Consider the following 26,859-nt stretch of genomic DNA (forward strand, 5'->3'; position numbering starts at 1 on the left):
ACTATAATGTACGTTTTATGACCATATTTGTTTTCTATAGGTTTTGTAGGAGATAATCCTAATCTTATTTCTGAATAGATTATGGATATTTTGGTCTCATTTAAGTAAATCTAGTGTTATGGTCCTCAATAATATATTAACATTGACCTCAGTGCTCAGAATGCCACCAGTCCAGAAAATTTGGAAAAAACCCAACACATTTAGTGATAATTTATTTCTCATTTATTGTTGTAGTGAGGTATGTCCCATCTGGTCCATATTTAGATTGATGACTATGTATGTCACTTTACAGTACCGGAAAAAAATAATAATTTCATTAGGTATTTACTTTCGGAAGATGAATCATGGTTCTGAGCAATGCCGAGGGAACAGAGCCATGTTAGAAGAAATGCACATGGTAGTACAAGCAGTGTATATCTTCTCTGGAAATCAGTCCAGAAAAAGATTGCAGAATTAATTTGGTTACATATCAGATTCTACTTGAATTTTCAGGACTGTGTTTTCCAGCCAAAGTTTCTGTGGGACATTTAGTTATCATTCCTAATATATCTCTCAGAAGGAACAGCAGCTGCTGCTTCACCGCTGGGGCAGTCTGGAACCTGCTAAGGATAGCCAGAAAGACTGGAGAATGGTGAGCAAATGGTTGATTCAGGTATTAACACAAATTGTCTTCAAATGTCTCTGTGAAGATAGAATCAGAATCATAGAATGGTTAGAGATGGAAGGGACCTTAGAGATCATCCACTTCCAACCCTTCTGTCATGGGCAGGGACCCCTTTCACTGGATCAGATTGCACAAAGCCCATCCAACCTGATCTTGAACACCTTCAGGGATGGGGAATCCAGAACTTCTCTGGGTAACCTGTTCTGGTGCCTCACCACACTCACAGTAAAAAATTTCTTCCTAATATCTAATCTAAATCTCCCTTTTTTCAGCTTAAAACCTCTAGCCCTCGTCCTGTCCCTGTACTCCCCGATAGAGCCCTTCCCCAGCTTTCCTGGAGGCCCTCTTTAAGTATTGGAAGGCTGCTATAAGGTCTCCCTGGAGCTTTCTCTTCTAAAAGCTAGACAAGCCAAACTCTCTCAGCCTGTCCTGGTGAGGTAGGTGGCCTGTGATCATCTTCGTGGTCGTCCTCTGGACTCGCTCTAACAGATCCATGCCCTTCCTGAGGACTCCAGAATTGAACACAGTGCTCCAGGTGAAGTCAAGCTGTTGAGTACTGCCCTCCTTTCGCTGATAAGTACAGAAGCACAAGACAGGCTACACTGACAGTATAAATACAGTTCTGAGCCCTTCCACACACTGTTCATACCTGATAATATCTAAGACAGCATTGATCCAGGAGCAGCACAGCAGAACTCAGACTATGTTTTCATCTACATAGGCATATCCTACAGTTTACCCAGCTGCAAATACTAAGATGGTAATTTAAGACAAGTTTCTAGGGCTTCTGTGCAGTGTCGAGCACTGTGTCCTTCTCCAAGTAGTTTTTTTCAAATTTCCCAGGGAAATTGGCAGTTAGCTCTTGGAGAGACTAAAATATGAGTTGACAAACTCATTGGTATTTGAGAGAAAAAGGTATTTAGGATAGACAGCAGTCTTACACAGACTATTATTATTTCAGTCAAACGACTTCTGGAGTACTGATTGAAAAGAAAGAGAAGGGAGACAGGTCTGTCTTGAATTTGCTATTCTTCTCTGTCAGAGCCTCTATTTTATGGTGTGCAGATGTCCAATCAAGTTTACCCTAGCGATTTTGAAGTTTTCTGTCTGCTGATACTTGAATTCTGTGGAAAATCTAAATGAGTTTTCACTGTAATCACAGAAAAATGGAGAATTTAAGATTTTCAAAGACAAGAAAAGGGGCTATATTAGGAATACTTCACTAAAATCTAAGATAAACTTTTCATGCGAGTGGGATGTCCTAGTTCTATCTTTGTTACTATAGCAACCTGTTAATTTTTCCATCTCCTCCTCCCCTGCCCTTGTGTGCATGGAAACTTTTTTTTTTTTTTTTCATATAGGTTCTATTCACCATCCAAGAACTATGGAGAGGTGGCATAATTGTTTGGGGGTGCCAACTTCTTGTTCTGAACTATTTTTGAAAACAAGTTTCACTTAAATCTTCATCACAAAGCAAATCAAAGGGTTTGCAGATGAAATAGTCAAATCAGTGTCTTTTTGGAGCACTTGCACAGACTGCTTTTTTAGATCTTACCTGAACTGGTAATGGTAATGAAAGTGATGTACCTCCTGATTTTGCGCAGAACTTCATTTTGCATTATATTTTAAAAATCAACAGGATTAGTGTTAGTGTAATCAGAAAATAGCATTGCTAATTTTCAACTTTCTTTTTTTTAAAGCTTGTTTGCTCATTTATTTCGTCGCTTTCAGGGGGAAAACCCTGATGTCACCCCTCTTAACCCCTGGTGTGTATTTAGTGAAAAAGTGAGGGTGTCAGTGGATTAGTGGATTCTCCCTTCCCTGGCATCTATCCGCCTTTTTTGTCATCTGCAGAGCAGCTTTTCCTGGCACAGTCTAGTCGGCTACCTGTTATGGTAGTGAAGTCTACATGGCACAGCATTTGGCCCTACCTCTTTGCACTCTTCGAAACTCTTGAGAAAAGAGCGCAGATGTTCTTAATAAGATATGTTTGGCATCCTGTGTATACACAAGGAAGTAGAAAACTATGCAGTTTCCTGCTATCAATCAACAAGCAGCCTTGATAAAGCTATTGCAGAGAGACCGGCTTGCTCAGGCCTGCTTAATGTCTTGGAAGTACAAGCCATTTTATCACTGACTCATTGTGAGCTTTCCCTTAGAGGTCTTTTGGGACAAGGTGCTTTTTTTATTTGTTGTTTGTTTTTTTTGTTTTTTATTGGTAGTTAAACTTTGTGACTCTGATCAGCTTTTTTTCTTGATCAGCTGCTTGGTGGACAGTTTTAATTTGCTTTTCTTAAATATCAGACACTGCAATGTGTGATGAATAACGTTAAGAATTACACCTACTTAGACTAAATTAGAATTTAGCCTAAAATGTAATAGCGTTCACAAAAAAGACTGAAATTATCTGACAGAAAGAAGGGATTGTTGTTCTAGTTCTTTAATTGGAAGCCCATATGCTTGAGTGAGGGGCAGATGAGGAAAAAGAAAGGGAGTCTTCACTGAGAAATTCCCCTTCCAGGCTCCCACTGGGGGAAAGAGGAAAGGGAATGGATAACCTATGTCTTATTTATATATGACTAGCGTTTATTGGGCAACATCCCTCCTCCTGGAACATCAATGTGATGTGAAAAACAAATGTTCAATTTATTAACAGCCTTGTCTTTGCTCAGGTGCCACTACTAAAATGTGATGCAAGAGCAGAAATAGTGGCAGAAAACATAAAGTTGTCTTTTACTTGTTGAAAATGTCTAATATTTATATATAACTTTTTTTCCTCAAATTAAAATATTGAATCGTTCTATCTCTATTTGATGCCACAAAGTAATAAGGTGCCCTCATTTACCAGGCTGACTTATCTGTTCCATGTGGGGCTCTAATTATATGTCAGGGAGGGAAAAGAAAATGCTCTTCTTAGAAATTTACCTCAGATTTTTTTATTTTTACTTACCAGATCTCTCTTTTAATGTGTTCCTGTGGCTTTACTGGGTGAGATGATACTTACTTTAAGAATATCATGCTAAGTTAGTGACATTTCCTTGAAGTTGTCAGCCTCCCTGCACAGATAATGAAACATTTCATCAGCTTCCCCATAGGAAACTGATCTTGAGTTTTAACCTCTTCCTTTATTTTTTTTTTTCTTTTCTTTTCTTCCCCCTGCTAGGACAAAGCAAAAAAGAAAACATCTTTAAAGTGTTTATTCAATCTAAACATTATCTTGTCTTCCTGAAATGTTTCACAGCGTTTGGAAGCATCTTTAATGTATTTATTCAATCTAAACATTAGCTTGCCTTTCTGAAAAGTTTCACGGCTTTCGGCCTCTCAGATCCAAATCTGAAAGCGAAAGGGGTCTGACAACGTTTAGGGAAGAACAAGACAGTAACGGTCTCATAGTGCATCAGCACGTAGTTAAAGCTGATTTTAGTTCTGTTGCCAAATCATTTCCGTTTTGAGAATACAGTAGATAGTTTCAGGTATTGCTTTCAGCTAGTTCTTAAATGAAACATTTGCAAAGTTAAAATGGAAGTACCTCTGTATCTTTTGCAACTGCCTGATGCAAATGGAACTCAGTAAACAAAAGGAACAGTTTGATGAGTAAGAAGCTAGCATCAGTCAGATTACATAACTGTAATTGAAGACATATTTTTGGTACATGATGATGTATTTGATGACATATAAATTCTATCAGCAAGAGTTTTCCAATTGAGGGAACAGGTTTAAAAATCTATGTCACTGGTCAAAAAGAAGTTAGTAGTGCAGTGAAAAAAAGAATGATGAGATTGTATGGATATTGGTCAGACTAGATTATCATGGTGGGTTCTTATGACCTTAACATTTATTGATCCAAGGATTTATACAGTTGTAGGTGGTTCAGAAAACTTGAGAAATTCCACTCACTCAGGTATCATGTACTCATTCTTAGATTATCTCACGTACAGTTAAAATAGATTAAATTAAATATCCTTTAGGTTGGTTCCATAATAGTGAAGTAAAGTAACTATGGACAGATTTAAGCTGTCTTGACAGGTTTCTCCCCCTCTTCTTCGCTTGATGCATTGTATTTATTTTTCTCCAGCTGTATTTTCTTTACCGTCGAATTGATAGAAAGCCACTCTTGGACCTGTATTTCTGCACATTGGCTCTATTAGCATTCTGGGATAGAGAGAAAACAGTTACGCAGTTTGAGAGCATTAAGACTTAGGTGTTCTGTTCCCATCTGGGTTATAATAATTCCGACTTTATAACATCCTTGTTATTCATCTGGCTTTTGCCACTGTAGTTATCTGCAACATCCTTATTAAAAAACAAGGTATTCATTTAGTTAATGCCACATAGGCAATAACTGCATAAGATACATCTTTCTTTCCACATTCTCGTTTGTGGTTTTGAAGACTTATTTTGTTGTCTGTTTTAATAACTTTTGCAGTGTCTTATTCAGCCTGATATTTTATTTCTTGATTTTTACTTCTTGATTTTTAAGTTCTGATAATTTTTCTGTGCTTTCTTCCACATTTTGATCTCTGCATTTTCTTGATATCCCTCTTAAAGAATATTCATATCAGTAGTTCAAGCTCATCCTTCTTCAAATTTGGTCCCTTTCTGTAGTAGAACCAAGTCTCCTCTCTGTTTTCATCCCTTAACTTTTCAAAGCATTTGGTTTTACCTATATTATACTGAACTTTATTTAGGAAATATCTCCTATTGAAATCCACAACTTGATTTACAGGTCTGTTTTGTTTATCTTTCAACTTAACAGAGAGAGTGAATTTATGATTACTCAATAAAAGCTATAGACCAGCTATTCTATCAAATACTAATTAGTTTCAAACTTGCATGTAAAATAGAATGACTACTTGCTAATTCTTTTGCTACTCGGTGAATAAGTTTCTTAGCTATCACATTGAGGAATAGCTGATCTCTGCTGGAGGAGCTGATCTCAATAGCATTCATTCTCCTGTTCGTGTATGGGAAATATATATATCCTGTAATACGGCTATTGGAAATGTTTGTTTCTCCAGCAGCATTACAAAGATTACATGATCAAGTTTGCCTCTACAATTCTACAGCAAAACCCCAACAATACCTGATAGAAAGTCTTCGCAACTTTTGCTTAAGTAAACTTTGAAGAAAGTATGTATCTTACTCATACAATGGAATATTGATATTGAAACATTAACTCCAATATTTATCAAGTATTATGTCAACTCAGAAGCTATGTCATCTAATCCTGTCAATTTCAGTATATATCCATAAATATGTATTTTAGAGTTGTGGGCCAAGGAAAGCAGAAAAGTGTCCTAAGCTAAGGTTTCAAAGTATTCCATAGCCTGGATAACATTTTAAGACAGGCACTCCTCTTGTCCTGTTAATAAATGTATAACTTCTTTGAGACAAATACAGCAGTTGTTTATTTAACATATGATCCAATATAAATAGGAAATCACATGAAAGATCCCAATGGGGTTCAGTGCAGGTTCATCAAAAGGTGATGGGAATGTATTTAGTGTGTTGTCAACAATTTTAAATGACATTTAAGTTTTTATGTGACAAACAGACAAATACTGAATCCACAGAACAGATTCTGACAATCATTGCCTTGTGCTTTACTTACAACTTCAAATAAAATACTTAATGTTAGCATGAATCACATGAACACTTTGTTATTTTCTTTTTTTATTAAATAAAATAAGACTCTTTTTTTCCAAATTAATTCATGCCAATTAACATAAATGCCAACACCATTACAGGAATCGTCCGAGTTCCATAGCTATTTAAATGTTTCATAGCTATTTAGATTAATTTAAGCCTGTTGTTTACAGACAAACTACAGTCATGTACCTTTTTCCTTTCTCTTTCCATCTGCAGCAAATAAATCCTGTGCTTAACAATTGAGTTTATTTTTTATTGCTGAGCCCAAGGCAAAATCTCAGATTGGGGTTCGCAATCTCAGAAGACAGACAGATTTAATAAATTTGTCACTACCTTGACAGGGTAAAAATATTGCTTAAATTCAGGTGTAAGAGATGAGCCTTTGTGAAACAGATGTAATCCTCATGATGAAATGTTTTTCAGGCACTCTGTTGTCCATGTTCTGATTAGAAGAAGTAAACATTTGTTCTAATTGGCCTAGTTGTGGTCACTATTTTTTACTCAGATGCTTCCATTTTCCTTACAGCACTCAACCAAAAGTTATGTGATTATTGTACATTATTTTTTGACTTCACTTATTTCTAAACAATTTACAGTGGTTTTCTCGAACACACACACACACACACACACACACACAAAAGCACTTTAAAAGACTAGAAATGGAAAGGATAGAATTCTTAAATACACTAAACAGCAGTAATAAAAATATAGCTGTAGGCTGATAAAAATAGAGTCTTTTTGAAGATCAAACATAGTGTCACGTTAGTAAGTATCAGGTGAGGTGTCCAGGGCTTCAGTGTAGAAATATGTCTGTAATTGTCTTTTGTCTTTATTTTCTAATTCATATTTAGGGGCTTTAAAGATCTGTTGTAACAGGACTCTTGTTACATTTAATAAGTGCCATGTTGATTGGCGTACTCTAAGTAGGCTTTTCAGTTTGCCTGTGGGGAAATTTAATATAAAAACATTCAACATTCTTTTATTAGTGTTTTTTACTATTCCCAGTCCCATCAGACCTTTGGTGCAAGCAGTGTATTATTGAAAAGCTTATCTGTACGAAGTGAGCCAAGGGGAAATTCAGCCTTTATTAATATTGACATCATGTTCCTGCACAATGGCTGTCTAAAGAAACTTTTCAATTGGATTTCAACTGCTTTGATGCAGTATAAATGGAAACAACTGAATGCATGATTTAACATAGAACAGTGAAAAACGCTACAGCCTATGTGCTGTAACATAAGGCATGTGTTCAAAAATACTGTGTGGCTACATTCTGCAATATTTCCTATCAACTATTAGTTAGGAAGCCAGAAAAAAATTATTATTTTTTTTTTTTTTTAAGACAGACTCCATTTAAAAATGAACTTGCATTTTTGCATTGTTAACAATAAATACTGTGAAGTGAGATTAGGTCTGGAAACCTGGTGAAAGGGTTCTGGTCCTGCCTCACTTAAAAACCACTGTGCAGCTTTGGGCTAATTGTTTAATGGACCAGATGTCCTGGCAAGGAAAAAATTGCATAGGATTTGGAGGTGGGAAGCCACTTTTTCTAGAGTAGGCTGTGCTAATGGAATGCTAGCTTCAAGCAAAAATCCTTGAAAAGGAAATATTTCCTGGTGTTATAATATTTTTAAGAGAACTAGAGATACATATATTCTTTTTAACATTTTCATAAAGCTAAAATATATATACCATTAAAAATTATGAGTAGAATACACACTGCATGGACTTGATTTTAGTACTATTTGTTTTGAAAAGAACAAAAGAGACGGAGAACATTTGACAGAACCTGACCAGGAAAAGGGACACCTAATCCCATTGTTTTCAGATGCTAAAGATGAAAGGGTGGAGGAATTAAATCCTAATATCCTACAGTGGGACAAGGCATGGCCATCGTGACCTACAGCCTTCTTGCTGGAGGTACATCACCATTCAATAATGAATTTAAGATTTTCTGGGCTAGAGATAGAGTGTATAATAAAGTCTGACTCCATAGACATCTCACTAAAGCACTCATTTAGAAGTGCTTCGACTCACCAAAACTTACCTAGGTCTCTATTTCTATTAGTTATTATCTGATAACTAGTGTCCTTAGTAAGTAGTATTCTTTATTTCATGCTTGGGCCATTTTATGATCTGAAGTGGTTTTGGTTTTAGTTTTAGTTTAGTTTTGTTTTGTTTTTTTCTTTTTTCTTTCCATTTCATCTAAGCAGTGGTGCTTGGAAATTGCTGTATTCCAAATAAGAGTTTTGTTCTGTGCCCTGTATATGGCCTTTTTGTGTTTTAGGCTAATACCTTCTGAAAACCTGTTTTACATTGTTAACAGAGTAATCATAAATGCTTTATCTCAAATGTTTCTCAAGTTTTCCCTGTACAAAATGTGTTAAGCAGTCACTGAGGGCTTCGGCTATACCTCATGGATGGAGATCAGGTAGACGATGGTGTAGGGTGTTGCAAGTAGGTTTTGACAGTGGAACCGCATTACAAAATGTTTTTGTTACAGTGCAAACAGGCCCCTTAGGAAGGGCTGTTATTAGGCACTGAATGTATTAAAATGAAAGATTATTCTTTATGATTCACAGAGGTGAGTTTAGATGCTATTCCCTGCTCTCCTTATTTATTTCTGCTGCTTCCTCATTGCAATAGCTTCTTCACTAGTCTCGTAAGATGGCTTCTGAGGTGTGGTTGTCTCACAACATTCACATGCTTTGTGAAAAAAATGAGAACTTTGTGTTTTGAATTTCAAAATATTTAAGAGATTATGTCATCGGGCCTAGGGGAAGTGGAGAGGACCCAACACGATGGGTAATCTCTTTCTGTCTTTAAACAGTTTTTTTAGTTAAGTAGGCTCCTGAGTTTCTGAGACAGTGTAATTTAAGCTAATGGAGAGTCTGAGAGGAGCAGCAACAAAATGAATAGGGCATCAAGAAATAGCAATAAAAAATATTAGATCAGTTTGTTCTCAAGGAGTCAAAGAGCCATGATGACAACTGTTATTTATGCAGCCTATACAATATGCTGGATATAGGACATGTCATGGGGCAAATGCAAAGAAACAATATGAGGGAGGTAGATACTGTTCTGATATTAGTTCTACTTTCCAGAAGTGCTACAGTATTCTAGATGTATTATATAAATTAATTTAAGTTGAGAATGGTATTTGAGGGAGCTCTTAGCCTACCAGAGAGGGGAAAAAAAAGAGGAAAAAAATAAGAATATTGAGTGCCTTTGTCTTTCTTTGATCTTGATTTTATTTTCACCTAGGTAATAAGAATGAAAGGGAAATAGTCCTCTTCAGTCCAGAATACCATACAGAAGATCAGGACATTCTGAACAGTGCTCTGTCTCTGAGGTGTTTTGGGCTTAAGCCGTCCATGAAGAATGTATTCAAAAAATTGTATCTTAGGGACTATGCAATTAAACTTTTCACAGCTTTGGTTTCTTGATCCAAAAAATTAGATGCCACTTGTGAGAGGAGGTGTAGGCGTTCATCTCTTCTTGGATCTTATTTCCAGCTTCCTAAGGTAACCTTCTAAAATAATTTGAATGAATCATTTTTGCAACTGTCTCTATTGTTTATAGAGGGAGCCTAGGTAACTGGCTTAGACTACGTGACTACATTTAGACAGTTGATGAGATATGCCATGATAGATGCCTAATTTTTAGATGGCCAAAGATATATGAGAGGAATATCTGCCCAAATATTTCTTATTCGGCAACCTGATCAGCAGAGGAATCTCTTCTGCTGAAACATAGAGACGTGTAACTTTCAGATGCAGTAGCTTATTGCACAGGAGCCTAAGCAGAGGAAGATACAGTAAACAGTAACTATGGAGACACACATCTGAAACAATTCACTGTAATGTCTAGTGATTGTACGAATACATTTGATTGTTGGGCAACAAAAATACAAACAGAAAGAGGGACAGAAAAAAAATCATACAAATGCCTTCCATAAACAGCAGCTGCCATGTAAGTGTGAAACTTGGCAGGTTTGATCCATTTATTACACAGATTTTTTAAAGCAAAGGAACACTTTGAAATTAGGTACCATCTTGTTAAGTCTCTTAAGGCACGCCTTCCTTTCTCAGAGGTCATTTAATTTACAAAGTCAAGACATAATAAACAATGTACCATCTTCTCGGTTTTCAAAATATCATCTCAGATCCACACCTTCTTTTTCTAAGAAGAGGGTCCCAAGAACTCAGCTACCTGGTCTTAACTGACTCTCTCGTACTATCTCAGTGCACTATTTTAGACACTAAGACATTTTAACGAGAGTGATAAAGGGACACTGTTCTGGAAGATGAGGCCTGAATCCCTTTTACGGGAGCCAGCTCAGGTTGTCACAGCTGTGCTGAACTTGAGTTAAAGGGAGTAATGAAGCAGTATCTACTACTAAATAGAAGTCAGCCTAGGAATCACCCAAGGACAGGGTTGAAGTGATCAGCTGTGCTTACATCACTGAAGGCTGACTCTGCTAGACCACACGTTTTTGGAAAAAGCCAAACTCAAACCCTCTGAAACAAATGAAGGGAATAAACTGGCAGTTAAAAAGTATGGATAAACAAGGGTCAGTACCTCGGCACTCTCTCCAGCCTTCTTTCAGTTTAGCAGTGCAGGCGCACCCAATAGCCTCTCATCAACACCAGTGAGCTTTAAGCAGTACATCACTCTCCTTTCTACCTCTAATTTGGGAACTCAGTGCTGAAACTTCCATTCTGGACAGCACAGGAACAGCTTACATTACCAGAGTTTGTTTCATATCTCTGCCAATGAAAGCTACTTTACTCTTTTTGGATCTAAGCTGGCTTTGGTGGCAGTATCACCTAATATACATTTGTGCCTGAGCTAATAAGCTGGTGAAATCCATGCTGTCTCTGAGCAGAGTCAGACCAAGTTGTTGCAGTTCCCAGCATGGCTAGTACATAAAGCAGAAAACCTACATGAAGACTGAATATGGCTGTGGAAAGAAAAGTTCTCACCTTCTGGCCTTACATTGCGTTATTACTTTACAGGCTGCATTTTTTGCTAGCAAAGAAACAAAACACAAGAGCCCCACCCTGAAATGAGAACATTTCTGAGTATAAACATAATTACTCCTGCGTATTTTAGACAACAGTAAATTATAAATAGAACATTAGTATCTCACAGGAGAATTCTGTCTCTTGTAGTAGCAACTATGACCACATACCACTCCGAGTGTTAAGAAACCCAATTCATATGGTATGGCAGAAAAAATGCTTCTATACTTAATAAAGTTGGCTGCAGAGTCCATTAAGGAGCTCTAGGATTTCACTTTTGATTTTTTTATAACGTCCAGATAAACTTATTTTAGGCGGTTGCAGAGTGTATTGCCATAAGGGATCTCTGAAAACTTTACACTAAAGTTTTCTATATAAATAGTAGCTGTGAGGAATCAGTCAAGTTTCCAGAGTGACACAGGAGATTCAGCAGGCTCATGGTCCACAGAATTTAAATGAAGGCAATTCAAAATCTGGCCTTTGAGCTCGATCCACAAAAGGATGACAGAGATTTTTATTTGTCTTGGGACTTTTCCCCAGCTTTGCCTTGTGTCCAGTTAAAAATAACTTTTTCAGGTAAAATCTACATTCATCAGATCAAAATTGAAAGCAGACTGTCGGCATAACAGGAACAAGCACGAAAAGGAGCAAGGGCAGCTGAAGGGCAGTTTAAGTTTGGAACTGGCAGCAACAAGCTGATAGAGACAAAAAAAAAAAAAAAAAGAAAAGAAAAGTGCCTGAACTTGCCTGTAAAGATCAGTGTAAACAGTTTCTGCTTTGATAGTGTTCAAGTAAACTTTCTTCCACACTTATCTGGCTCTAGCTATAATGTTAAGGGGTGCGTAGGTGTCAGTGTGGTCTGAACATATGGAAGAGGGACACCTCTCAACATAAGAGCTGTAATCCTACCTCAGCATATTTTTGTTGCATAGTACTTCTTTCTGAAAGGCTTACCCCTTTGGCTATGGCTTTAAAAATGTTGGTAGGACCCTGAAATTCCATCTTTTCCAGTGATTGTCTTCTCTGACTTCAGTGAAAAAGACAGAGCTCTCCTGGATACCAAAAAAATACAGATTACATAAAAGGAAAATACATAAAATTACATGAATCCTGTCATATGCTGTGAGAGGGAAAAGAAAGGGTAAATTAAATATAGTACCAAAGAAAAAAACTACAAATAAAACAAGCAGAGTTTTGTTATTGATTTAGCATTGTATTGGTTTTGCTCTCTTTCAGTTTCCCTGTTCTCTGAAATAAGAATAATAAGTTTATATTAAAGTGTTTAAAGAAAAGAAAACAGAGAGCTAAGAATTTTGCAGGGTAATATTCAAGCTGTAAAACCTGTACTGCAAAAATCAAAATGAAAATTTCTTTTCAGAAGGAGATTCTTCTTTCTTGACAGACTTCTGCAACACAAAAAAAATTGCACACGGACACACTCATAAAAGCCTATAATTGCAAACTTAAGGCACCACTTATGATTAGTAAATACCAAACCACATAAATGCGTCCAGTTCAGTCACGAAATGCAGCATGTCTCTCACAATAGAAAATACAATTTCATAAAAAGGGAAATTTTAATGAAAGTCTGAGAATCTTGCAATTTTATAGTGCTACTTTGCCCGAAAGTTTAAAACATCAAGCTTTCCCAACCCTAACCTCCAACAAGATCTCCTTAATCAGAAGCTAGAACTTGAAAAACAAATGTGTAATATTTTTAAGCCACACACAGAAAGTTACTAATGAGGCTGTTAAAGTTCCCAGCAAATTAGCCTAAAGATGTTTTATTATATATGAAAGCATTCTGCTAACTTCTAATGATATCTTGGAAGCATACTTTTTAAATCCCTGAAAAATGAAACAGCAGCTGAAAAGCTAGAAAGCCTAAAAACCATTACAGATCATCATGAAGCAGACTTGGATAAAATAGGTTAGCTCATAAATCAGGGCTATAGAACTGACTGCAGGATAACTAAAACAGCGGAAGCAGTACTGTTTGCAAAGGAACTCGAACTCCAAACAATGCATCTCACCAACAGAAAACAAACGCATTGTAAGAAAGGAAATTAGTGAAGTCATTACACAAACCCAGCTGGGAACCCATCTGTTTAAAGATGAAGAAAGCTCTCTAATTCTTGATCTTTGGGAGTGTCTAATTAGAAAACAAACTAAAAAGTTGTTCTCTAAGACAGTATTAAAATTAAAAGAGAAATAGAGCTTCCTTTCAGAATCAGATTCCTCTGCTGTGACAGAGCAGGTTTTCGGAAGGCTGAATAACCAAGCAAAAGAGAAATGTCGCTGCTGCAGAGTTAGGCCATCCGTTATGCTTAAATAAGGGCTGCAATACACGCAAACATAATTCTGAGAGGTATATATGAACAACTTTTATTTTGTAACTTACCTGTTATGCTTGTATGTCATTGTTTAAAATATTAAACAGATACATCACAAGCCTACAGTGTTAATCATCTTTCTTGAACAAACCAATCAGGCAAGTACTGCAGTGTTAAGGGCATAATGGCAAGTTGTGTTTAGGACCACAAACCATGAACTTTCTGCCCAAGGCCACCTTACCTGCACGAGCTGCAGTGAAATATGTTTGTTTAATTATTGAACCGCAGTTCTAACTTTGCAGTACTTTAATTTCATGGCGCTACTGCTTTGATACAGATAACATTAATTCACAAAGGAATAAGAAGAATCTTGCAAACACAGGGATTAGATTGATAGAAACAGACGTGAGAGCAACCTTATCTAGTGGAAGGCATCTCTGCCAGTGGCAGGGTCTTGGAACTAGATGATCTTCAGTGTCCATTCCCACCCAAACCATTCCATGGTTCTGCAAGGGTAAAGGAAAATGGGTGTTAAATAGTACAAATAACAATACACTGACTGGGGAATAAGCATAATGTTACTTCTGACCATATGCATCTAGCAGTTTTAAGACTTCCAAGAAGATAAATGTTAAGATAAAAAGCTTTTCTGAGACAGAGGACCTATGTAATCACTCTTCTATTTTGGGATATTTGTCATTAGTGGGAAAGTCGAAGGAATTGGAGACCCTTTTCCCAACTGACTTCAAAACATACTTCAAACGGGTATTTTCCCCACAATGCTCCGAGGTGGAATTTGTTTGAACTTTCTGGTTTTTGTTTTGAAAAATGTTTCCTCACACTCTATGCTCCTCACATCTTCAAAATCTCTTTTCTGTTGTTAATACTCTTTCTTGTACTTCATCTATTACAAAGACATATTTTATGTCAGTGTAATGGACACATTCAAACTGTAGTTGTAAAATAATATGCCAATATGATTCAGTTCTAGGGTGCCATCCACTGAAATGTTAATACAGTCACCCAGAATCCAGTAGCAGACAAGGTTATGTTTAAAGTTTTGGATGATTTAGTGCAGGGGAAGATCTTGAGGGATCAAGAATGGTATTAAAAAAAAAAGTTACATGAAGCATTACTGCAGTGAGATTACTTTAATGTGCACTGAATTTTTAAGAATGCTATGTGTAAACTGAATATTAAGCAATGCTTGAAGATAATGGAGTTCATCTTTCAAACAGTGCCTCCTTTTTACATTATATGAATAAAAGTTTAATTTGGTATCATATCGGAAGCATGTGGGTTCACATTTACAAAAACGCACTACCCATCACTAACCAGTTAGTCTGAAGGTTAAATTAGTTGAAGTTATTTTATTAAAATCACCAGAATGTAATAGTTATATGTAATCTCCGGTAGGTAATCCCTCCATTGGTGCAAGCATTCATTAAACTAAAATCTATCTTCCTTCTGAACTTTCAGTCTACTCTCTCCTGGATTAAATCCACATTGAAAAGTGGATTAAGTTTGGACCCTGTCTTCTAGGATCCAAAGACCTGGCAGCCTTCTGCTCTCCTTTTCCACCATATATGTAATGTTTAAACTGTTAAGCTTGCACTTTCAGTACCCTCCCTCTGATACCCAACTGTCTCCCATGTCGGAAAGAGAGATATACACGTAATCTTCCTAGTGGTTAAACAGACGTTGGTGACTACGTAGTGGCCATTTTCCAAATTTCAGGACCATGCTGCAGCAGATAATTATGAGCAAGAAAGGACTTTGGAACAATTCGGGTAAAACCTCTGCTGAGATATCCCATAACAGTACAGCTTGCCTGAAGGTCCTCCAGAAACCAAGTTCAGCCAAGGAAGGCGTCGTTCTGAAGTTTACCTTTCCAAATGTCTTCTAAACAATTCCATAAAATGCAAATATAAAAATATTCGGAAATTACAATGTAGAGAATAACTGCTTCAGCATTCTGAAATGTGTTGGTCATTAGCTAACATTCATTAACATCACTTACAGGATCCAGTGAATTAGTTGGGCAACTGACAGGAGATCGATCTTGACATTAATCTAGCAAAAAAGAAAAGAGTATGTTTCTTGGTTTTTCTTTAATCCATCCACTGACCTCTTATTTGAAAGAATTCAATGCTCAATTAAAAAAAAATTAAAATCATATACAAATGTTTGGTACCTACACAGAAAACCATTGCTTAGGATGGAGTATTTGATACTTTATTTGGAAGAGGATTGGTTCTTCTTTTAAACTTTTGAAGACCTTTTTAAGAAAACTGACTCTGCCAGGAAGAAAATAAAAGAGGCTATCTTGAAACATTTTGTAAACTAAGAAGGGTCGGTAAAAAAATACATTTTTTAGTAATGATGCAGTTCAAGTGACACAAGTTCACTTGAAATTTATGTGAAATGCAGGGCGGGGGAGGAGAGTGGTTTTTGCAAAATTCTGTGCAAGCAAGTAATCTTGCTAGCAAGCTAAGATTATTCCTAAATTAGACTTTCAACTTCTTACTCCATTTCTTCTGCCACTTATAATTTTTTCATTTTAAAATACCTTGCTCTTTCTGTTTTCTTTCCTTCTGCCTGTTTTAACTTGCCTTGCATTTGTTTGTCGTGTCTTATTAAGAGTGAAATCTCTGCAGGGCTGGGAACTCGTCTTATTTATTTTTATAGAATTCTGCCTAAATATATGGTATTATGTAAATTATTTCAATTTTAAAATAATAATACTTTCCAATCAAGACTGATTTTGAGGTTTGTACTCAATTTTTATTTATTATGCTCCTTATGTTGTTGCCAGTTTGAGTATTTTTTCATGCATATTCAAATACTTACCTTTCATTACCGAGTGACTAAATTAATTTAGTTTACTTAAGTAGCTGGTTTTCCTATGAGAAGTCCCAGTCTCAGGGAGCAAAATCATAGCCCCACTGGAGGCAATTAGACTTTTACCTTTTTCTTCACCAGGGACTAGATTTCACCCACAGCCTCAGGAGGTAGGGGCCCCTGGGCCATGAACTGCTATTAAGCTGATTGCAAAGCAATCTGATACTGGTTGCCATCAGTTGTGGAAGAATCTATAAGCTACTGTCCTCCTTCATTTGATGGTGTCCAACCTGTTCTATTCTACTCAGTATTACTTTTTTCAACTTCTTTAATTTGCCTGACATTCACCTTTTTGGCAAATGTACCTCCCTTGTTGCTGTGAATTACGCTCTTCTTATGTCTTCTTCATCCTCTGTTTTTTTGGTTTCTTTCCCCCCCTCAGTGATCTCACTCTCCTCACTAAACTTTATACTTTCGTTTAATCTTAGTTTTTCCAAGTATACTATCCTCACCCCCACACTGTCTATTAGTGGTGCTGTATTGTTTTAGATTCATTACCTGAAAAGACTCCATCTCCTGAAGAAACTAAATATTGTTTATTCCTACTTTCCAAACAAGAAAGCAAACCAGAAAGGCACTCACTTTATTAGACAAAGCAAGAACAGAAGACAATCTGCAACTTGTCTCATGGCTGAGATTTTCTCATACTATTGAGATGCCCCTCCCATGTCTGTGCGATTATATTGCCACTTGGCTGAAGCAGACAACAGCCACATTGTCATTTTTCAGCATCTTGGGCTGTTTCCACTATTAGCAGCTCACAGAAGGGCCCCTATGAAATCAAGGATCAAGTATAAATTACACTGAATAGGCTGAAATTTGTTTTAGGAGTCACAGCATTCAGAAACTCAAGAGGGCCCAAGTTTCAAAGACATCTGAGTATGTCTCTGACATAGAGCTCTACCACTCAGCACGCACATCAGTTTCTGTGCGGACTATGTTGTACCTCTGTTTGGGGGATGGGGAATCAATCGAAAAATAAAAACAAAAAATGAAGCAGTCCTCCTAAGTAATTACTTAAGAAGTGTTATTTTCTGTAAGAATATTTTCACCATGTTTTGTTAATAATTGAAAGAAAGAAAATTTAATAAATAGTTTTTGATTTTTAATGCATTTTTTTAATGGATTCACTTTATACTAGCACCAATATAGAAGCTACTTCACTGGAAAAAAAAAAGATGGATTTCAATAAAACTGAAGAATAACCATCAGGGGTGTTTGTTTCTTTTAAGCATTATACACAGTTGTTGTAATGTTGGCAAAGATGTGTGCCAGAAAGCTACATATCTGCTACTACAAACTGCTTGTTTCGCCCTTTATTTGGGAACAGCTGGTAAAATGGTATTTAAGAACAGTTTTGATTTAATCTAATGAGAAACTATGTTGCAATGTACTGTACTGCCTGCAGAAAATAATTGGACAAACATTGATTTTTATGTTGCTATAATAGTTTCATTTCTGATAAACAGGAATTTATATGCATAGTTATTTGTTACCATTCCTCTTTCCATATACAGGCTAGAGATTTGCTTGCAAATGAAACGAAACAAACAAAACAAATGAGTCTTAAAATGAAGCTTAGCTGCTCAAGAGCTGTCAGAACTGGAAAAGGTCTGCTTTAAGTATTTAATTCTCTATTCAACTGACATTACACCAAGCTAGTATCAAAGGTAGCCGGACAGTGGATCTACAGAGAGGCAGAGGGAAATTAGAGCACACTGATGCCAAAAAAAAGGGCAATAAGCAGAAGACAGAGCATGGAGAGCAGCATAAACTGAACTTTGCTATTCAGTTTCATGTATACACTACCTATTTCTTGAATCATTAAATATCTGATTTATATATTTTATGAATCAAGTATTTCTTAAACACACCAAGACAGGTCATCACATTAGGTCAGACCCTTAAAACTTAAAATATACACACCCAAATAGAAATGTAGTATAAAAGCCATATTCAGTCTTTCCAGGAAAAAAATGTAGCCAACCTATAGAGGAGCATCACAGAAGCTGCTCCAAAACAGTGTGGTGGTGAATCAGTCCATGCCAGTTGGGCTGGCTGTCAGGGATCAGCGCCTAGAAGTAGCAGAGCAGGTGTAGGTATGGGTGCCACCATGTACAGAAAGTTTTCCTTTAAGGTCTAAATAGAAGTGCAGCCACACAATGAAGTGATCATGAGAAGGCCAGGGTATGCCACCTTGTCTTTAAATAAAAATTTAATCCAAATCAAATTTATTTGGTCTAAAATGGTTTTAATTCTCCCCAATCTCATTATTTCTACATCTCTTGCAATCTGTGTACCAGCTTCATCTTGCCATCTGTACGGCAGTGTATACAGAAGAAGAATCATAATTAGCTACCAGTGAAAGCCTAAAAATTGTAATGCTCGTAGTGTTGCTTCTGGTTATGCAGTCTTGAAATATTCATATATTGGCGGTTCTCTGACAGATCTTTCTACTTAATGTCTTTCAAAATATAAATTACTTTCAATTTTAAATCTCAGCATTGGTGCTAAAGTCCTGTTCAGTCTCTTTACACCTTAATGGCAACATCTGGATCTCAAAGCCTAGAGAAACAATTGATGTACATAGCATCCAAGTATTTCATTATACCTTGTTCATCTCTAAATCTCCCTATTTATTCTTCCTTTTGCTTCAGAATCGATCTTTCCACTTCTACTAATTTTAATCATGATTTTCTACCTCTTCCTCTTTGAGTTGGAATTTTATCTTCTCTCTTTCGTGTGTTTTTGAAGAACCTTGATTTTCTTGGTGCTACTTCTGTCTTCTGTGAACATTATTTTAGTTATGATTTTCTGCAGTGGAAATGAGTGTGGCTTCTGTTTCTGTACTCTCGCTGTTGAACTCAGTTTTCTTCTGGTGAACTAGAGCACTGTGTGTTGTCCATATTTTATCTTGTCTCCACCGCACAGAGCAAACTGACTTTCTGATGTGGGAGCACGTCATTTCATAAATGAAGGTAACTCATTTGAAGTTGTTTTGGAATTACAGAAATAACTTTGTACTTTTTAATGCAGCCTAAGGAAAACAAACTGGATCTGAATTCCTTCAGGCTTTTCTCTGCTCAATTTGGTTAGGTTTCCTATGGCTTTCCTTACCCTACCCATTATCTAAGCTTGGATATGTGCAGTAGTTCAACATCCTGAGCATCTGGAACCAAGAAGAACAGAACAAACCCCTACATATACTTCTGGGGAGATTTAAATCCATCCATACTTTAGGGTTTCCTGGAAGTTATTTTGCAGAGGCTGGCTTAATGCACATCATCAGCTTTTTCTAGGCATTTTCACGTATTTCCAAACAGGCTTTTTTCCGACATATTAAGAAAGGAAAGGAGAGGAATGGGTCCTGTCATGTAGTCATGATTACAACTTCAACTTAAATTTATTGGGACTTTTCAGTGTGACTTTAACACAGGATGAAAAGCACTCATGACATCTGATACCTATTAATTTGGGAATTCACAATTTAAGACCTTCAGCGTTATGAGTGTCTTACTTATTTGCAAATACATTTCAAAGTGTGTTTACTTGTGCTTATAATGACATTATGCTGAGAATATTTCCCCCTCAAAGGGATTTATCATATTTTGTTTTCTATTACCAACATGTTTTTTGAGCTGTTAGTCTGAAACAAATATTTAGACAAGTGAAGGAAGTAGTATTATTATTTCTCCCATTGCACATTAGTAAAATGTAAAGTACTGTGCACCTAGATTGTTATCTGTTTCTGATGAAGCTTGTGATTATATTTTCTGGGTTTAGTTTGAAAGCTAAGACATCTGTTTATCTGGTGCATACAGAATAACTCTCATGTCTCTTCATCTCTAAAATTTTCAAAGGCTTTCATTCTGTTTTAAATCCTTTGAAGAAGCAGTAATCAAAGACAAAAATTATCAGAGGTACATTTTTGTTTTCCAAACAATGAAAATAACAACGCTCATCCTACTTCGATTTCAGGCACTTGCAATGAAACTTCAAACCTGGAGATTTGCCACACAAATCAAAAGTAATATGGGTAGCAGCAAACTCCAAAGTGCTGGCTGGATTACAGTTAATATGGGTGTACTCCCCACCCCCCCGACTTCAATTCATCATATAAATTTAAACCAGAGATTTAAATAATAAAGACCAATAAAGCAATGCAAAGACTTCAAAAAACATATCCCATCACAGCATGACATGCATCAAAGTTTTTTCCTTCTCCTTTTTTATTCAGATAAAGAAATCAGGGAGAATAGTGGTGAAATGCCTTTGTAGCACAAAAGCATTCTGAAAAAAAAGAACATCGAACAAACAATATTTTTCCATGCAAAACTGATTTTCAATTTCAAAACTTAGGTTGAAATAACATTTTGCAAGAAGGAATCAATATATTCTTGAAAAGAAATTGGCATTGCAGTTGAGCTATTTTAAGTAAGACTTTTTTTTCTGCAAAATCTATTCAAACTACAGTTTTAATTAGCACTTGAGGGGAAAATTAATGGAGTTCTTTCTTGAGGAATTGAAAAGTTTTCTGGGCATTTTTCATTCATTTGTTACTTCTACACAGATCTCTAATATGACCGTGTAATTTGGAACAGTCTTTGGGCAGAGGAGTAACAATATTTAGTGAAGTTAAAAAAGAGTGGGACTATGTGAAAAGTTTTTGCGAAAAATCTGATTAGTTTGTGTCAGATTTGGATACCGTGGGTAAAATCCCACACAAACCTGAAGTTCAAACATGATCATTACAGAATCGTCTGTTGTCTTTTGTTTTATTAGAGATTGCCATGACAAAGATGATAATTAAGAATTCTGTAGTCAGTGACAGGATTCCTGCTGCCCAGCTTTAGATCTCTGCACTGTAGTCACCTACTTAGCTAATCATCCTTTACAGTCAATGCAGAGAAACTCATGTTTCTAGTCTACTATTTGTATGACCTATTGTAGACTTCTGGTTAAGATGACACTAATTATAGCACCTATAAAGGGTGCTTTGATGACAAGCTCATGGGTAACTTTTATCTATGTTCTAGGTGTCTGCATTTGGCCAAAAGGATTTTGTTCCAGGTCTATGTGTTTCCCCCTGCTTTCAGTTTGTCAGAAAGCAAAGGGAAAGTGAAGGGAAAGGGCGAAGGGAAAAGGCAAAGGGCAAAGGGAAAGGGCAAAAGGAAGATAAAAAGGAAGGGGAGAGGAGGGGAGAGGAGGGGAGAGGAGGAAAGGAGAGGAGAGGGGAGGGAAGGGAAGGGCAGGCAGGTCGAGGAAAGGAAAGGAAAGGAAAGGAAAGGAAAGGAAAGGAAAGGAAAGGAAAGGAAAGGAAAGGAAAGGAAAGGAAAGGAAAGGAAAGGAAAGGAAAGGAAAGGAAAGGAAAGGAAAGGAAAGGAAAGGAAAGGAAAGGAAAGGAAAGGAAAGGAAAGGAAAGGAAAGGTTGCTGTTCCCCCGTGTTTTAGAATGCTCAGTGCTATCTCAATACATCTTTGATATTGCAATGCAATTTACATTAGTTTGATTAGAATGGCAGCAAGTGCTGAAAGTAGCAACTTCCCTCTGAATTATCCATGAATCACGTCTTCCCTGCCAGTAAAGTGTGGTGCTGGCTCTCACTCCTGTTGAGTCAGGGCTGCATTCAGAGCCCTGTGAATGACTAGGACTGTGGTTTACCAGTGTCATTGAAATGATTTAAACCAAGGCAACTACTGAAAGTGATAATTCCCTCAACCCTCCCTCTGCCCATATATTCCACTCCCTCACTACCCATTAGCATGTACACAAAAGGAACTGATCCAACTAAAAAGTTTTAATATCTGGGAGGCTGGGTGTTGGATCAGTTCCAGACCTAGCTTACAAGGGAGCCGTATGATCTCGCCTGCTGACACAAGGGAAAAGGTGAGAACAGGCAGCCAGGGTTCAAAGGAAGGAGGGATCATCTCCTTTAGCAGCATTTCATACTTAAGTTATCTTAAAGTCCTCATGAAATCACAGCCTAATTTAATTCGTGTTTTCGAGGGCCTCGGTGTTTCCAAGATAGATGAGTAACTGTCACACTCTCTGACTCTCGCTTCTACCTCCCTCCCCTCCATCTGGGAACAACCTCGAGATGCTATCATCACAGCACCAAAAGAGCCCTCAAAAGCATATTTGCCTGTCAGCTGGCTAGTTGACTTCAATTAGAAGTGTGAGGAGTTTTGTCCTCTAGGTCACAGGTAGATTTTTATAGTCAGATTGGGTTGACTAACAAATTTATTTGTATCCTGTGCCTTTACCTGCATGATTTGCTTTCTGGAGAAGGAAAATAACTGTAGGGTCAGCTATGCATATCTAATGACCTTGCTCTAAATGGAAAATATAGAATTACAGTAAAACCCAATGCAATTATTGTAAGGAAACTTGAGATCTTCAGGTTGCAGTTACGAAACATGAGGAAAGGAAAAGGTGAAGGAAATTAAAAGTAAAGAAAGAAAGAAAGTAGAGGAGACCAAATAAATTTTATTTTTTTAAATGCTAGCATTGTGAAAATGCTTTAGTGAAACATCTGAAATAAATTGGTAGCCCTTCTGCCTCAAGTGGATGGATATTCTTTTTAAACTTGCGAATAATTGTCTTAATAAAATTAATTTCATTGTTAACCTAAAAAATACTAAAAGAGAAATTTTATATATATTTGAATATTGAATACCTATCAGCTAGGAACCAATATGTTAGTAAGTATTCCAGAGAGAGAGAAAGAGAAACAACTGATGGCTTGTTGAATATAAATCTAAAATGGTGGCTGGCTTAATGATTGTTTTTCCCACAGAAAATAATTTTTTTGCCTTTTTGCTTTCAGCAGATCTTCCCTCCCTCCTCTGTCCTGAGCATTTCCTCCCCTCTCCACCTGGAAGAATATTCCACTACTCAGTTACGATGTATTTGTGCAAATTGTTGACACAAATACCAGCGCATGTGTATTTGGCTGCTCTTTAATAATCAGAACACCTGGGACTGTGAGCCCAGGAAAGACAGCAATTTTTTTATTTAAAATAGATTTTGGACCCTACACTTGAAGGTATTGCAAGTGTAGTCTATCTCATCTCTAATTCTCTTTGACATTCCTAGATGAGCACACTCAGAAGAAGATAAAATTTGATTTGTTTAACTGCTCCCCAGTGTCAATCATTCAGTGTTAACAAAATGCCCCATTTCAGACAATGGGGGTGAGCAGCAGGCTTTCCTCCAATCCCATGGTACAACACTGAACTACACGTAAAGATAGGAAAAAGACTTTTTGAGCAACGGAATAGTGCACATATAGTGTTAAGTCCTATTCTGAAACAGGCACATGAAAATAGGAGAAGGGATTCAAGTGGGTCTGGTGTGGTTTTAAATGCCTTAGGCTATGTCTGCATCACAAAGTAGTGAAAACCAAGAGGAGGACTCTCATAGTCCTCAGGACCTTATGTCCACACCACATGACTCTCACATTTTTCAGTGTGGGCTGTCTGTAGCTCGGTCCCAGAGGATGAATGTTCACTTTGCATCCTGATGTTTAGTTTCATCCCCCATAGCCTGGTGCAGATGCTCTGGAACCACTTTGTGATGAGAACCAGAGCATAGAAAGGGGGTCCAGGAGGAAATTTGTTTCAGAAATGTGCTCCTGATCCAAACAGCCATGGGGTACCTGAGGTACTTAGGAAGGCAGATGGGTGAAAGTCCACGGAATTCCTGTGCCTTTCTGAAGAAATATTTGGAGGCTAGACGGGACACTCTAGTATGTTCGCAATAGCTGTAAACTCCTCTGCCACTCCCTAAAGGCAAAGGGAATTAGGCAAATATATCTAATGGCAAAATTAAAACAAAACAAATCTGATCTCTGTGAGTATGCAGCCCAAAACAATCCCCTTAATGTTCCTGTCTGTGAAAGTAGAACTCCATGTCAGTAAATTAGGGATTTATACATATTTACACAGAATCTTTTTCTTCTATCTCCTCTGTTTGTATAGGCCTATGAACCTGAGAATCATCTGTGTTTATCTGCTGAAGACCTCCCATTTGGCTTTGTATCTCTTCGGTTCTATCTTTTCTTTATTTCCAGAAGTCCACATGGCAGCTTTCCAATTGTATTTATCCACTCCAACTAATTGAGTCACATAAATGCGAGTAATTTGAAGCATTATTGTGAGAGATTTCTGTTTGCCTCTTTAATTAAGCAGTTGTTCACAGGTGCATACAGTTACAACAAAATTAATTGATAGCTTTATATTGCAGTTCTTGAGTCTGCTGCTGTTTGGTGTTTGCAAACAGTCCCATTAGATACAGTATGTCTTATCTTGTTCGGAGGGAACATTTCTCATTTTCTTGTAGAAAAGGTTAGGACAGATTGACCTGTGTATTGGAAAATCTATCCAAGCAGTAAAGGTAATTTTCTTAAGAAGGAAAAGGAGCAAATGTTTATTTATGGAATAGTTTATTACCAATGGGAAGAGCTGCAACCCAGCTTTATTTTTCTACATCCATAGCAAGTATCTTAAATGTCAAAAATCATTGCTAGGGAAAGCGAATAGCTTCTTCTGGAAATTAGGGGCACTTCATTTATTGTTCTTGGAGACTTCGTTGCCCTAACCATACAGGATTGTTACATGTTTATTAATAAAATTTCTTTTATATAATCCATTTTTTTTTCATTAAACTGGAACAATAAAAATAAAAAGGTATTCTAGCAACAAGCTGGCAAAATTTTAAATGTGTAAGCTTGTGAGTCTGGTTTCATCCTATATGGCTGTGGGTACCTAACTTCAGGCTACCGGTCATCGAACAGGAAAAAGCTTGCTGATCTACAGTTGGAATTTCCACCTGGAAATGACTACTGTTTTCTTTTTATCTATGCACTAGGTATCAAGTTATGTGGAATGAATTTAGGCTACAGGAATATATTTATAGCCTGTAATTTTTGTGAAATATCTTTATTTCCTATTTTCTGTCAAGGTCTAAATTTAAGACCAAAATATGTGTTTAAATTGCTAGGCAAATACCTTTTTTAGTGAATAAGTAAGTAGATCAGTGGCTCTCTGATTTTTTTAAACTCTTTCTGGCAGAGTTCTTATTCCTTGCAGCAAAAGAGGAAATAGTAAAATAGTAATAAATAAAATAGATAATAATTTATCGTTAACCAAGATGGGAACAATAAAAGGTGTATATTTTCTTCCACATTTAGACAGTTCCAAACTTCTGCTATATACGTTTCCTGTACCAATTACTAGTAATAGCTATAGTATAAGCACTGTCCTAAAATTATTTATTATATTAATGGTTTCCTACAGAGCAAATTCTGCCTCATAGAGTCAAATACAAACTTGTGCAGTCTAGGAACAGAGTAGAAAGTTCACACTGAACTGAAAAAATCTGTGTCCTAAGACTGAAAAAAATATTTAAGGGTTAAAGAGTAAAACCAACCAATTGCTGCCTTCTAGTGTAATGGTTTACCTTAAATAAAGATCTTTGATATTTCCATTATCACTTTAGTTCTCTGTACTAGTTTTGGGCCATGAAGATCTGTTCTGTGGTTCACTGATAAATTATGAAATTAATCTCTGAATGGCTGACTGAAAATCTGTATTTGTATTATTCTGCAAACTAGACAGTTAAAACACTTAATGTTATGAGTGTATTACAACTGAACATATAGGTGACTGAATGAATAGCATATAAAACAGGTGATGTCATGACTTTTTCCTCCTACAAACAGAAATAGAGTTCAAATATAACCATAAAACTGACCATGCCACTCTTCACTTTCCATAAAAAGAACCTTAACACTGGTCCTCATCACTTAGTTGATGCATCCTTTAGAGGTTATCAAGGTTATCAAACTTTCTTTTTTAAAATCACTATGTGTATCCACCCACTCCCTGGTGCTTATGCAGAAGTGCATGTGTGCATGAAATTGTGTTCAACGTGGTCTAAACTGTTAGGCAGAAAAATCCCATGGAGAAGTTAGTACAGTAGGTGTTCTCTCTCGTGAACATTTACTTAGCATCCATTGCTGCCGTATGTACGGACTTCTGGCAGAGCTGGACCATAAAACTAAGGATGTCATTTTTATTCAAGAGAAAATATGCTCTGATTTGTTACTGTAATAGTCTACTGGAATACAAAATTATGAATGTTTTCTCATCTGTTATTACACTTACATTTGTTCAATGCCCCATCACTGGAAGTGTTCAAGGCCAGGTTGGATGGGGCTTTGAGCAACCTGATGAAGATGAAGGTGCCCCTATGCATGGCAAGGGGGTTGGAACTGGATGATCTTCAC

The sequence above is a fragment of the Cuculus canorus genome, chromosome 1 (assembly GCF_017976375.1).
Source record: "Cuculus canorus isolate bCucCan1 chromosome 1, bCucCan1.pri, whole genome shotgun sequence".
Classification (NCBI taxonomy): domain Eukaryota; kingdom Metazoa; phylum Chordata; class Aves; order Cuculiformes; family Cuculidae; genus Cuculus; species Cuculus canorus.